At 38.1% G+C, this 11,550-nt stretch overlaps 1 long non-coding RNA gene across 3 annotated transcripts in view; it reads right to left on the bottom strand.

The window, feature by feature from the left end:
• LOC129634505 (uncharacterized) overlaps positions 1 to 11,506 on the bottom strand; it is a 52,432-nt gene extending 40,926 nt beyond the window's left edge. For 2 of the 3 annotated variants that reach the window (XR_008705702.1, XR_008705703.1), the window contains exons 1-2: positions 11,382 to 11,506; positions 326 to 402 (exon numbers count right to left, since the gene is read on the bottom strand). This is a non-coding gene — a long non-coding RNA (uncharacterized LOC129634505). Of the gene's footprint in view, positions 1 to 325; positions 403 to 9,717; positions 10,896 to 11,381 lie in introns of those variants that run through there. The other variant, XR_008705704.1, reaches the window with a different exon arrangement.
• Between the last annotated feature and the right edge of the window lie 44 nt (positions 11,507 to 11,550).

Genomic DNA, 11,550 nt, shown 5'->3' with positions numbered 1-11,550 from the left:
TACAGAGGGAAAGATAAGTGAGGAAAAAGCCCCAACTATTTCTAAAGAAGTACCATGATAGAATCAGTGTCTTTGAAAAAGTAAGCTGGGAGTGGCCCGGCTGAGGAGGGACTTTACACTTACAGTGTTATATATGAGACCTTTTTTCATGTTCTCCAGAGCCTGGAAAACTGCTCAGTAGATGATGGATGGAAAGCATCTTCATCAAGTAGCAGGTGTTAAAAAATACTTGAAATTCTGTTAGAGGTACTAATTGAAAATATTCTATATTTACTACACCTGACTTCTAAAATTTAAAATAAAAAACAATGTACAGATACTTCACCTGTATAACAGTAAAGAAAGCTCAGCTTGGAAAGAGTTGATCATTGGCCAGCAAGAGATTTGGCCAGCAACAAATTTCTGAAAGACAAAAACAGACAGGAGTGTATTAACAAATTAAACAGAACAGACTACAATAGGAGGAAGCTGCAACTGAGATGAAAGCTGACCTGCCCCCTGGAACCCCAGAGGAATTCTAGGCTCAGGGATACCCGAGGAGCTGTCTCAAAGGGTCATTAAAGAAGGGAGTAGCTAAGGACAGAGACAACCAGAAGACCTGAATATAGAAAAACTGTACCCAAATACTCCACATTTATCTTCCTCTTCCACCTCAATCCACAAAGCATACATGGAAGCCTAATATTTATCCCTAACCAAAAATAACAAGAAGATAACTCTCCTTTGTGGCAAAGATGTTCAACTATCAACCTAAATTAAAGGAACTGCTTAGCCAAACCACCCACCCCTTCTCAGAGCCCTCTTGTACCTAGGTACTACCATATGACTAGTTTTAGCCAATGGAATGAAATAGAAGTAATGGGTCATTTCCCTGCCAGGCAATGAAGTGTCTTCTCCATTCTCTCCTTCCCTTCCTCTAGAAGGAGACAGAGAACCACAAGGAATTTTAAGGATAGCAAAATCACAAAAGAAATTCAGTACACTAAATCACAGGAAGGAAAGTTACCTGCTGAGAAGACCCTCATTGGACGACTAAAGAAGCAAAAAACTAAAATGCTTTTTTGTTAAGCCATTGAATTTTCAGGTTTACTGGTTTCGGCAAATAGCACACTTACTAACGATAGCCCCCTTTTTAAAAAGGAAATAGGAAAAGGAGGAAGGGGAAAACATCAACAGAAAAATTAAGCTTCGGTTTTAGTAACCCAGAGGCAGGCCTTCCTCTTTGTGGCATTTGGAATATCAGCAGCCTAACAGTTGGCTTTCTATCCACCCACACTAAAGGAGAGCCTGACAGCTGGCATGTTCCATCACACATGCATATTAAGACAAAGAACTAGGTCACTGGAATGGGAGGGACATGAATGATTATCACCAAGAGGTCAGATGTGGTAGATTGAATTATTCTTGTAGTACCTTACCCTGTGTGGCCAATAGCAACTAGCACATGCTTTCAACTTTCAGCCAACAAATTTCCTTGTCCAAAACTGCAACTTCATTAGTTAAACTGCCTTCCATGATACCACAGACAACAGTTTTATCAAAAGTTTTGCTACTACGTAACACAATTCACCATTTTCCCAGCCTCCTGTAGTGGTTTCCTTGCTAACCATCAACCAGTTTCAAAGCCAATGGTATGTAATTGAAGTTTCTGTTATAGCTGCACCCCACTCCGAGGTACCCATTTTTAAATTAATCACCCTTTTCAGGCAAAATAAGCAAACACAAAATATCAATAACATACAAAAATAAGCATGTATTTCTCACTTCGAGAAATAAATTATTTAAGTCAATTGGGGCAGTTCTGTTTCAGGCTGTAGATCAAGTTGACATCTTTCCCATGCATTTCTATCTAGGGCTCTACAGTGGCCAGCAGATGCCTGGGACCTGTTTTATTATGCAAAGATTGGCAACTCCCAGAGTGGCAAGTGGAAACATTTAATAGCTCCTAAGGCCTAGGCTCAGAACTGGTACAGTCACTTCTTCCCAAGTTCTTCTGGCCAAGAAGTAAGTATCTGCTGAACAGTTACCTAATCTGTCACAATTCACTCTCCTGCACACAAAGATTGTGACTACTGTGCAGTCAAAGGTGATTAATATAAGAACCAAGACATTAAACAAGGATTCAATTTTGCAATCTGGTACAACATGGAGGGAACCTGAAGGTATTATGCCAAATGAACAAGCCAAGAGAAAAAGACAAATTCTGTATGATTTCACCCACATGTGAAATATTTTTAAAAATAAACAGAACACACACACACACACACATGGATACAGAGAACAGATTGGTGGTTACCAGAGGAAAAGGGGAGTGGGGAGAAAACAAAATGGATAAAGAGGGTGTATGGTGATGGATGGAAACTAGACTTTTTGGTAGAGAGCACTTTGCTGTGCATAAAGTTGTCCATTTATTATGTTGTACGCATATTATAAGCCAATATTACAACATATTATAATAAGTCAATGTTACCTCAATAAATATATATGTGACTGTATGTGCGTATACACACACACACGAAAAAAACTTACAATTACAATTAACTACCAAACACTGGTAGGAATTGGGGAGGGAAAAGGAAGTAACTGAACTAAATCTTCATCTTTTATAAAGTGGAGGAAATAGATGGTGTTTAATCAACCAAGGAGTGTAGGTAAAAGCATAATAATTTAAAGTTTCCTGAAGAACAAACAATAAATTAGTTCAAATGTTTGTTTATGGGGGTAGGCCTAACAACTATTTGCAAGGAATAGAAACTGTTGCTTTACATCAAAAGTACTGTTGTACTACATTTTTTTGTTGACATGTTCACGTATTACTCTAAGAAAAAAAGTAATGAATTTCTACTAGAAACTTCTCCCTTAAAGGCTAGACTTTAGAGATGAGAGAATAACTGAATACCATGGAAAAAACTGTGTAAATGAAAGGAAACTTATACTTTCGTTGTGGTACAAAAGTATGAGTCTCCCCTTTATATTCAGTACAAATGCAGAAGTAGTTCACATTCCTAGAGAATGCAGTTAGGAGCTAATAAATTTAATATTTAGAAATTTACTTAACATCACTTTTGCCATAAAAAATTCTTAATATGGAAAAATTTACTTATAAAACTTAGACTTAAGTGATCTGCTGTTACTCACAATATAGAGAATTGATATGAATACTACCCACCAAAAAGTATATAGGTACAACAAAAGGAAGATAGAAAACCAACACTAATAGATTATTTAAACAATAATTAACCCAAACTACAAATAAAACACAGGTCATTCAGGTCAACAATTCTTTCCATCCATGGCAGACATCACAAATCAAACATGGCACTCTGCCCAGTAACACAAGGGAACAATCTCAAATTCCAAAATTCATCTCAATACAGTACTCCTCATCCTCCAAAACTGATCAGAGTTAGCAAATCAAGTGAAACTTCTTTATCTTAGAGCAAAGCAACACTCCAATTAAAGTTTACTACATGAAAATATTTACTTCATTTCACCTTTTCAGCAATTAAAAGGCTTAACAGATTTTTCCAAAGGTTAGATATTACATTGAGAATCTTGCTGTAATTGAACATTAAGAATGTATTTCTTCATGGCAGAGTCTTGTAGCTACTCAACTCATATAACCTGGAAGTCTGATGGATATTCAAGCAGTAAGGAGAGGCAAAAAGACTGTCCAAACACTTTTCAACAACTATTTAAAAGATCTGCTGACAACTTAGACCAATTTTGTTCAATACAGAGTTCCAGGCATCTCTGGATCAAAGGTTATTACTGAGCCATGGTATCGAGCAGATGAGCAGATAGACGCTGGCCCACATCCTGTTCTGAACAGAGTTCCTTCCTCTCTTCACCCAAATCCCCACATCCATCTGTCTAAAGCACTCCGCACATTACTACATCCTCCTTAACTCAGCTAAATGAACTAGGGCAGGACACTTCACCTTAAAGCAAGCCAATCAAGAGGAATATGATCAACTTTTAAAAGATGAAATGTCTTGATTTTCAGCTTTCACATAAAAAATATTCTGTAGGGCAAACATAACCAGATTCAAGCAAAACCAGAAATCTGGCAGGATGCCAGATTACAACTTCTTAACCAAAGAACTTTCATATGTGTGGGCTGGAGCCACTTTGTGTTCCAAGAGCACAGGGCCTGCTAGCTAATTCCTGTGTTTCAGTTCCACTCCTTCAACTATTTTATATATATGTATTTTCATTCATTCCTTTCAGAGTTTAAAGAAAAAAGAAAAAGAAGTTTAACTTGAATGTCTTATTTTTATAGCATTACTATTTTCTTTTAATTCAAGAGATTGAATGTTTCTATAGGTACCTTTTGTAGTTAAAAACTGAATATTGCTATCTTTAATGCAAGTTGATACCTTGACTTCTAGTCAACATCAGTAATTGACTGATTTTAATTATCTTGGTTCGAATTGTACAGCTTATATTGTGTATGGGCAGTATCCCACAGTTACTCCAAGGGTGCTGTCTCTAAGTAGTCATTTTAATTGGGTTCCTTTAGTTTCTTTACTAGTTTATGTAATGCGGGGATTTTTTTTTTTTTCTTTTCTTTTTCTTTTTTTAGAGATACTTTAGGGAGTTTTGAGGACATCCATATGCATACATTAGAACACACCTGAGCCTCCCCGGAACTAGATGGGGAACTAAAAACAGTAATTAATTGTTCCATGGAAGTGGAAGTGAAAGTCGCTCAGTCATGTCCAACTCTTTGCGACCCTATGAACTATACAGTCTATGCAATTCTCCTAGCCAGAATACTGGAGTGGATAACCTTTCCCTTCTCTAGGGGATCCTCCCAACCCAGGGAATCAAATTCAGGTCTCCCACATTGTGGGCGGATTCTTTACCAGCTGAGCCACCAGGGAAGCCCAAGAACACTGGAATGGGTAGCCTACCCCTTCCCCAGGGGAATCTTCCTGACCCATGAATAGAACTGGAGTTTCCTGCATTGCAGGCGGATATAAGCCTTTAGGATATGAGCTATCAATCTCTCCATTGATATAGATCTTCCAGTTCACAAACTTGCACAACCAACTTGTGAGTAGCTTGGTTAAGATCAGTTCTGACATCAACAACATGGTGCAACTACTAACAGAAAAAAAAAAAAAAAAAAGACTTAGTCCTTTGTCCTGCATCCAGCTTAGCAGTGCAGACTTTTCCTACCCTAAAGAAAGTGTCCTTCAGTTCTTTGTTTCTTTTTCCTGTAATGTGACCTCTCTAGGAACCATCCCAATCCCTCAGACAAGGGTGGAGAGGAAGAATCAAATTATCAGTTCTAATCTCCCAGGAGGCTCCTGTGCCTCTAAGTAAACTTATGGATGCAGCTAATAGATAACTGGAAGGAAGTTACATCATCTCTACCAGCCAGCAGTGTCTGAAACTCATACCCTGCTCAGAAAAAAAAAAAAAAATTCTTTCAAAAAATGTTTGAATTTAGGCAACTTGCATGTTTACTGGTAGCCTTGAACATCTTTTCATAATGTAATTAACGTAAAATTTTTGTCACAGATTTTTTCTGTATTGAAATTTCAAATGATTCAGTATAAGTTATATTTTTATAACTACTGTTTGGCAATGCAGAGAAAGCCAGAGGAAAAATATATTTAATATCCTAATAACCAAATTGGGAAAAGCATTAACTTTAGCATGTTAGAAAAGGAAGAATATAAGAACATTGAATGTTTTTCTCCAGAAAAACACATTAACAAGAATTAAGGTATCTCTACCAAAAAATCAATCATAATAAACATAACAAGAGAAACAGGACAAACACCTGACCATCAGCAGGCACACATATCACCCCACCAGGGTACATATCCATCTTGATGTTATACTCTTATCCATTATTCGTTGCCTGGGTTTCAAATCCAAATAAGCATGGGTAGTTGCTATAGAGACAATATGCCACTTTTGGAACCAGAAGCTTAGTACTACTGAGTACTTATGGTCTTCATAACGTCAGTACTTCCTCCCACACTTTGAATTATACATCCAACATTACACATTCCGACATTAAAACTTCACAAAATGTGATTTCATTCTGTCCTTTAAAGAAGTCAATTTGTTACTTTCTCAAAAATAGTTTCCCCAAAATAATTTATAGTTTATGTAGTATAGTAAATGTCAAGAGAAACAACCTAAGTCATTTTGCATGTTAAGAACATACATACTCAATACATGCTTAATGGATTAATATTAAAGATTCTGGCTTAATAAAATAAACAAATTGTACACCATTATTGAAATGTACTTTTTTAAAGAATTTTTTATGTGGACCATTTTTAAAGATGTGGACCAGACTTTATTGAACATGTTACAATATTGTTTCTTTTTATTTAATGTTTTGGGTTTTGGGCCACAAGGCATGTGAAGTATTAGCTCCCCAACCAGCACCCCTTGCACGGGACTAACAGGGAAGTCCCTGAAATACACTGTTTTTCAATTGTAACTGAGCATGATCATATCTTATTAATTCATGTCTTAGCTCAATGTCATTAATAATAGTATTCCTACCATCGTTCATTTAATATGAAAATTAAATGATTTTCATATTAAATGAAACTAAAAATTTTAAAGCAACACTAAGAAGCAGCATTTTATTTTATAGCAGATTGATACAGAGGTCCTCCTTGACTTATAATGGGGTTCTGTTCCAATAAATCCATCATAAGTCAAAAATACCATAAGTCAAAAACAATTTAATATACTTGGGAGAAACATCAATAACCTCAGATATGCAGATGACACCACCCTTATGGCAGAAAGTGAAGAGGAACTAAAAAGCCTCTTGATGAACGTGCAAGTGGAGAGTGAAAAAGTTGGCTTAAAGCTCAACATTCAGAAAATGAAGATCATGGCATCTGGTCCCATCACTTCATGGGAAATAGATGGGGAAACAGTGGAAATAGTCTCAGTTTTTGGGATCCAAAATCACTGCAGATGGTGACTGCAGCCATGAAATTAAAAGACGCTTACTCCTTCAAAGAAAAGTTAAGACCAACGTAGATAGCATATTGAAAAGCAGAAACATTACTTTGCCAACAAAGGTCCATCTAGTCAAGGCTATGGTTTCTCCAGTGGTCATGTATGGATGTGAGAGTTGGACTGTGAAGAAAGCTGAGTGCCGAAGAATTGATGCTTTTGAACTGTGGTGTTGGAGAAGACTCTTGAGAGTCCCTTGGACTGCAAGGAGATCCAGCCAGTCCATTCTAAAGGAGATCAGCCCTGGGTGTTCTTTGGAAGGAACGGTGCTAAAGCTGAAACTCCAGTACTTTGGCCACCTCATGCGAAGAGTTGACTCATTGGAAAAGACTCTGATCTGGGAGGGACTGGGGGCAGGAGGAGAAGGGGACGACAGAGGATGAGATAGCTGGATGGCATCACTGATTCGATGGACGTGAGTCTGGGTGAACTCCGGGAGTTGGTGATAGACAGGGAGGCCTGGCATGCTGCGATTCATGGGGTCACAAGGAGTCGGACACGACTGAGCGACTGAACTGAACCTACCAAATATCACAGCTTAGCCTAGGCTACCTTAAACATGCTTAGAACATTTATATTTAGTTGGCTAATCATCTAACACAAGCCTATTTTATAATAAAGTGTTTAACATCTCATGTGATTGATTGTACATTGTTCTAAAAGTGAAAAACATAATTTTTTTAGGGTATTTGGTTGTTTACCCTCAATATAGTGGTGCAACTGGGATATGTGGCTCACCACCACTGTCCAGCATCATGAAAGAGTATCATACCATATATTACAAGCCTGGAGAAAATCAAACGTAGGTTTCTACTGAATGCACATCACGGTTTCACATCACTGTGAAATTAAAAAATCATAAGCAGAATCACCTACTTTGGAGACTATCTGTATTTTTATTTCCTTTAGGAACTATCCCTAATAATTAAAGATTAATTATTAGTGGTATCTAAGGCAGGTATCCGCCTGCGAATGCAGAAGATGCAGTTTTAATCCCTGGGTCAGGAAGATACGTTGGAGGAAAACCCATTCCGGTATTCTTGCCTGAGGACTCTCATACACAGAGGAGTCTGCTGGGCTTACAGGCCATGGGGAAGCAAAACAGTAGGACAAAACAACGAGAGGGTAGTTTGTTGCTAGTAAAACACTAAGAATAAGGAAAAATATCATTCTCAAATCAATCAGAGAATATCTCCAGATTATCAAAGAGTCAGAGACTGGGAACCCTCATACATAGCTGTTAGGACTGGAAAATGATACAGTCACTATAAAAACAGCTGTAAGTTTCTCCAAAAGTTATACATAGAACTATCATACAACCTATCATTTTCACTTCTAGGTATCTACTCAAGAAAAACAAGACCATATGTCCACAAAAGACGTGCAAATGAATATTTAAAGAAATGGTATTCAAAACAGCCAAAAACTAGAAACCTAAATGTTCATCAGAGAATTCCCTGGGGGTCCAGTGGTTAGGATTTGGTGCTTTCACTACCAGTGCTGGGATTCAATCCCTGATCATGGAACTAAGAGTGGCCATAAATAAACAAATAATGTTAATCAACTGGTAAATGAGTAAACCATAACTAAAATGAAATTCTATTTAGCAATAATAAAAGGAATTAATGACACAAGATCAAAAACATTATGCTGTCAAAGAAGACAGACATAAGAGATCATATACTACCTGTGGCGGATTCATTTTGATATTTGGCAAATCTAATACAGTTATGTAAAGTTTAAAAATAAAATAAAATTAAAAAAAAAAAAAATAAAAAATAAAAAAAAAAAAAAAAAAGAGATCATATACTGTATGAGTCCATTCATATCAAATGTTCAGAAAAGTCAAATTTACAGAAAAGGAAAGTACATTCATGGTTGCCTGGAGGTAGAAGTGGGGATTAGCTGTAAATGGGCATGTGGAATCTTATTAAATCTTTAATCTTATTAAAGAGATGAAAATGTTCTAAAACTGATTTATAGTGTTGGTTGTACCACTTGATAAAATAAATTATTAATGTGTATACTTGAATGAATTATATATGAAAAATATATCTCAATAAAATAGGATGTTTTCTTTTTTAAAGTCAGAGAACATTAGAGCTGCAGGGAACCTTGCCAGAACTTACACAAATGAAGAAAGTGAGGCCCCAAAGGGTTAAATAACTTGTTTAAATGTTATCCAGTTAGATCCTGACAAAAGTAAAAAAGACTAAAATCCAGCCTCAGCCTCCTACAAAAAATAAAATGCCATGGAATTGTTTAAAATTACAATAACAGTTGCATAGATTTCTTTGTGAGGAGTTCTAGAAGTATTAAAATTTGAGAACCTAAAACAATGTTTAAAACATAAAAATCCTAAGAATGTGATGTTTAGAAAAATTTTTTAAAAGCTAGAAAAACTCATTTGTCACTCTTTGAGGCCATATAACTTTCAAAATTGGTAATAAAAGAAAAATAACTAAACATTTTTTCTGACTTTCCGATAAAAGCTGTATTTCAGGGTAATGAAATGCTGCCAGTTTATGACAGAAAGCTTCTCCAATAGAGAGGAAGAATGCAAATTAATAAATGTAGATGGAATGAAAAAAAACACAAATTATCATTTTGAAGCCCATAATAAAATTATGATTCAGGCAAGAATTATCAATTATTATTAAGGCCATTAAGTGAATGGTTGAAGGGAAAGTTGAACATTTACAGAAAACATCATACCTCACAGATTACTTTGTTTTATGGAGACTTCACCAACCTCATCAATCTATTAGCATTAAATGTCCAGGTTTATTAGAACTTCAGGTACTAGAGTTATAAGCTAAACACCAAGAGAAAGTAGTCAAACAATTACAGAAGGGAAGATATTCTCCAGGACAATATGCCTCCTCTTAGCTAATCAGAGAAATAAAAAAAAAAAAAAAAAGCAGGGGTGACTAGATTGAGATTTTGAAATATAAACAAAAACAAATGTGGTCCTTAACTGGATCCTGGTTTGGACAAGATGGCTATAAAGAATATTGGGGAGATAACTAGATAAACTTGAAGATAACAGAAGTTATCTTAAGTGTGATAACACTATTTTTGTAATATACTATTATGTTTTCAGAAATACATATTGAAGTACTTACAAGTGGGAGATTCAGATACCCATGGTCCACTTCAAAATATTTCAATGAATTTAAAAAATAAAAAATTCAAATCCAAGTCTCAACTTCCTAATTCATTGCTGTTTCCATTACTGCTCATTAATTCATTCATAAAATTATTATAAGAAGAATTACATAGAAAAATCTCTTGCAGACAAGAGACTCAGAGACGTGATCTACCACGAAGGAACGCATTTTTTTGTTGTTGGTTTTTTGTTGTTTTTACAGCTACGGAAAGACACATAACTCAGAGGTATCAACTCAGTATAACAGGCAACAAGACACCAAAAGGCATCAAAGCATCACGGAGAATTTTGCCCTCAAAGAGCTAAAAATATCTTGTAGAAGAGTTTCGTGAAGTTAATTCCAAGAAAACTAGGCTATTTCAAGATCATAGTTAAGGCTCTGAAGCGGCAGCCCACTAATGCAATCCTCAATTGTTACATAAAATTACCTATTCCCTTCTGACTTCACTGCCCTGTACAAACCAGTTTACTACTTTTCAAGATGTGGTGAAGTTAACGGACACTCTTTCGAAAATCCCTCTCTCAAGCGAGGGCAGCCAAGCTAAAGAAAACCTTCACCATAACAACCAGCTTCTTTACACCTAGGGCCTCAAAACAGGGAACGCGGAGCCTCCCTCGAAGACCAGAGAAGACGCCGATTATCAACCAGCAGATCTAACTCATTTGCCTTGTTTTCGCCTCTCTCTCTAAATCCAAAGGGTGGCGCTGTCCTCATTCCTTCCCCGCACACCAGGTGTGCGCGCAGGTCCCCTTCGAGGTCCGACCGAGGGGTGGCGGCGTCCACTGACGACCTCGGTCCGGCTTCTCCGCCGCCCCGGCCCGCGCGGCTCCTCTCCCTAACCAGCCCCTCCGAGTGAGCCCGCGAAAGCGCCCGCTCCCCTTCTCAGGGGCTCTCTCTCAGAAACTCTCCACAACACTCGGGGCAGGCGGGACGGCTAGGAAAGACACAAGCCAGCACTCTGGCTCTGAGCCCTCAGCCCAGAAACAGAGAAGCGTATAATGAAAAGCGTCGCGACCTCTCGCACCAACGCGAGTTAACGCCACTTCGACCGCCAGAGCCCCCAAGATAACCGACTTGCAGACTTGACTGGACTGAGTGGTCTCTGAGAGACGGGAGAGGGCGCCCATCTGCCGGCACCACCAGCGCTTCCCGCCCCGCCCCACCGGCCTACGCGCGTCAGGAATCACGTGCCTCGTCTCCCTTCCCTACCGGCAAGCGGACGCTCCCTTCTTCCGGAAGTCGCGCCCAGTCACGCCCAGTCTCCGCCTACCACCGGTGACGTCAAACTCAGCGCCTACCACTGCTCTGCCTCCGCCTCCAGGCGCGGGGAGGGCTCCCGGTTCCTTAAAATAAATCCTGCCGCTTCCGGGCTCCTAAC

The sequence above is a fragment of the Bubalus kerabau genome, chromosome 19, assembly GCF_029407905.1.
Source record: "Bubalus kerabau isolate K-KA32 ecotype Philippines breed swamp buffalo chromosome 19, PCC_UOA_SB_1v2, whole genome shotgun sequence".
NCBI lineage: Eukaryota > Metazoa > Chordata > Mammalia > Artiodactyla > Bovidae > Bubalus > Bubalus kerabau.
Note: the sequence above shows the minus strand (reverse complement) of the source record. Positions and strands in the feature narration are given on the sequence as shown.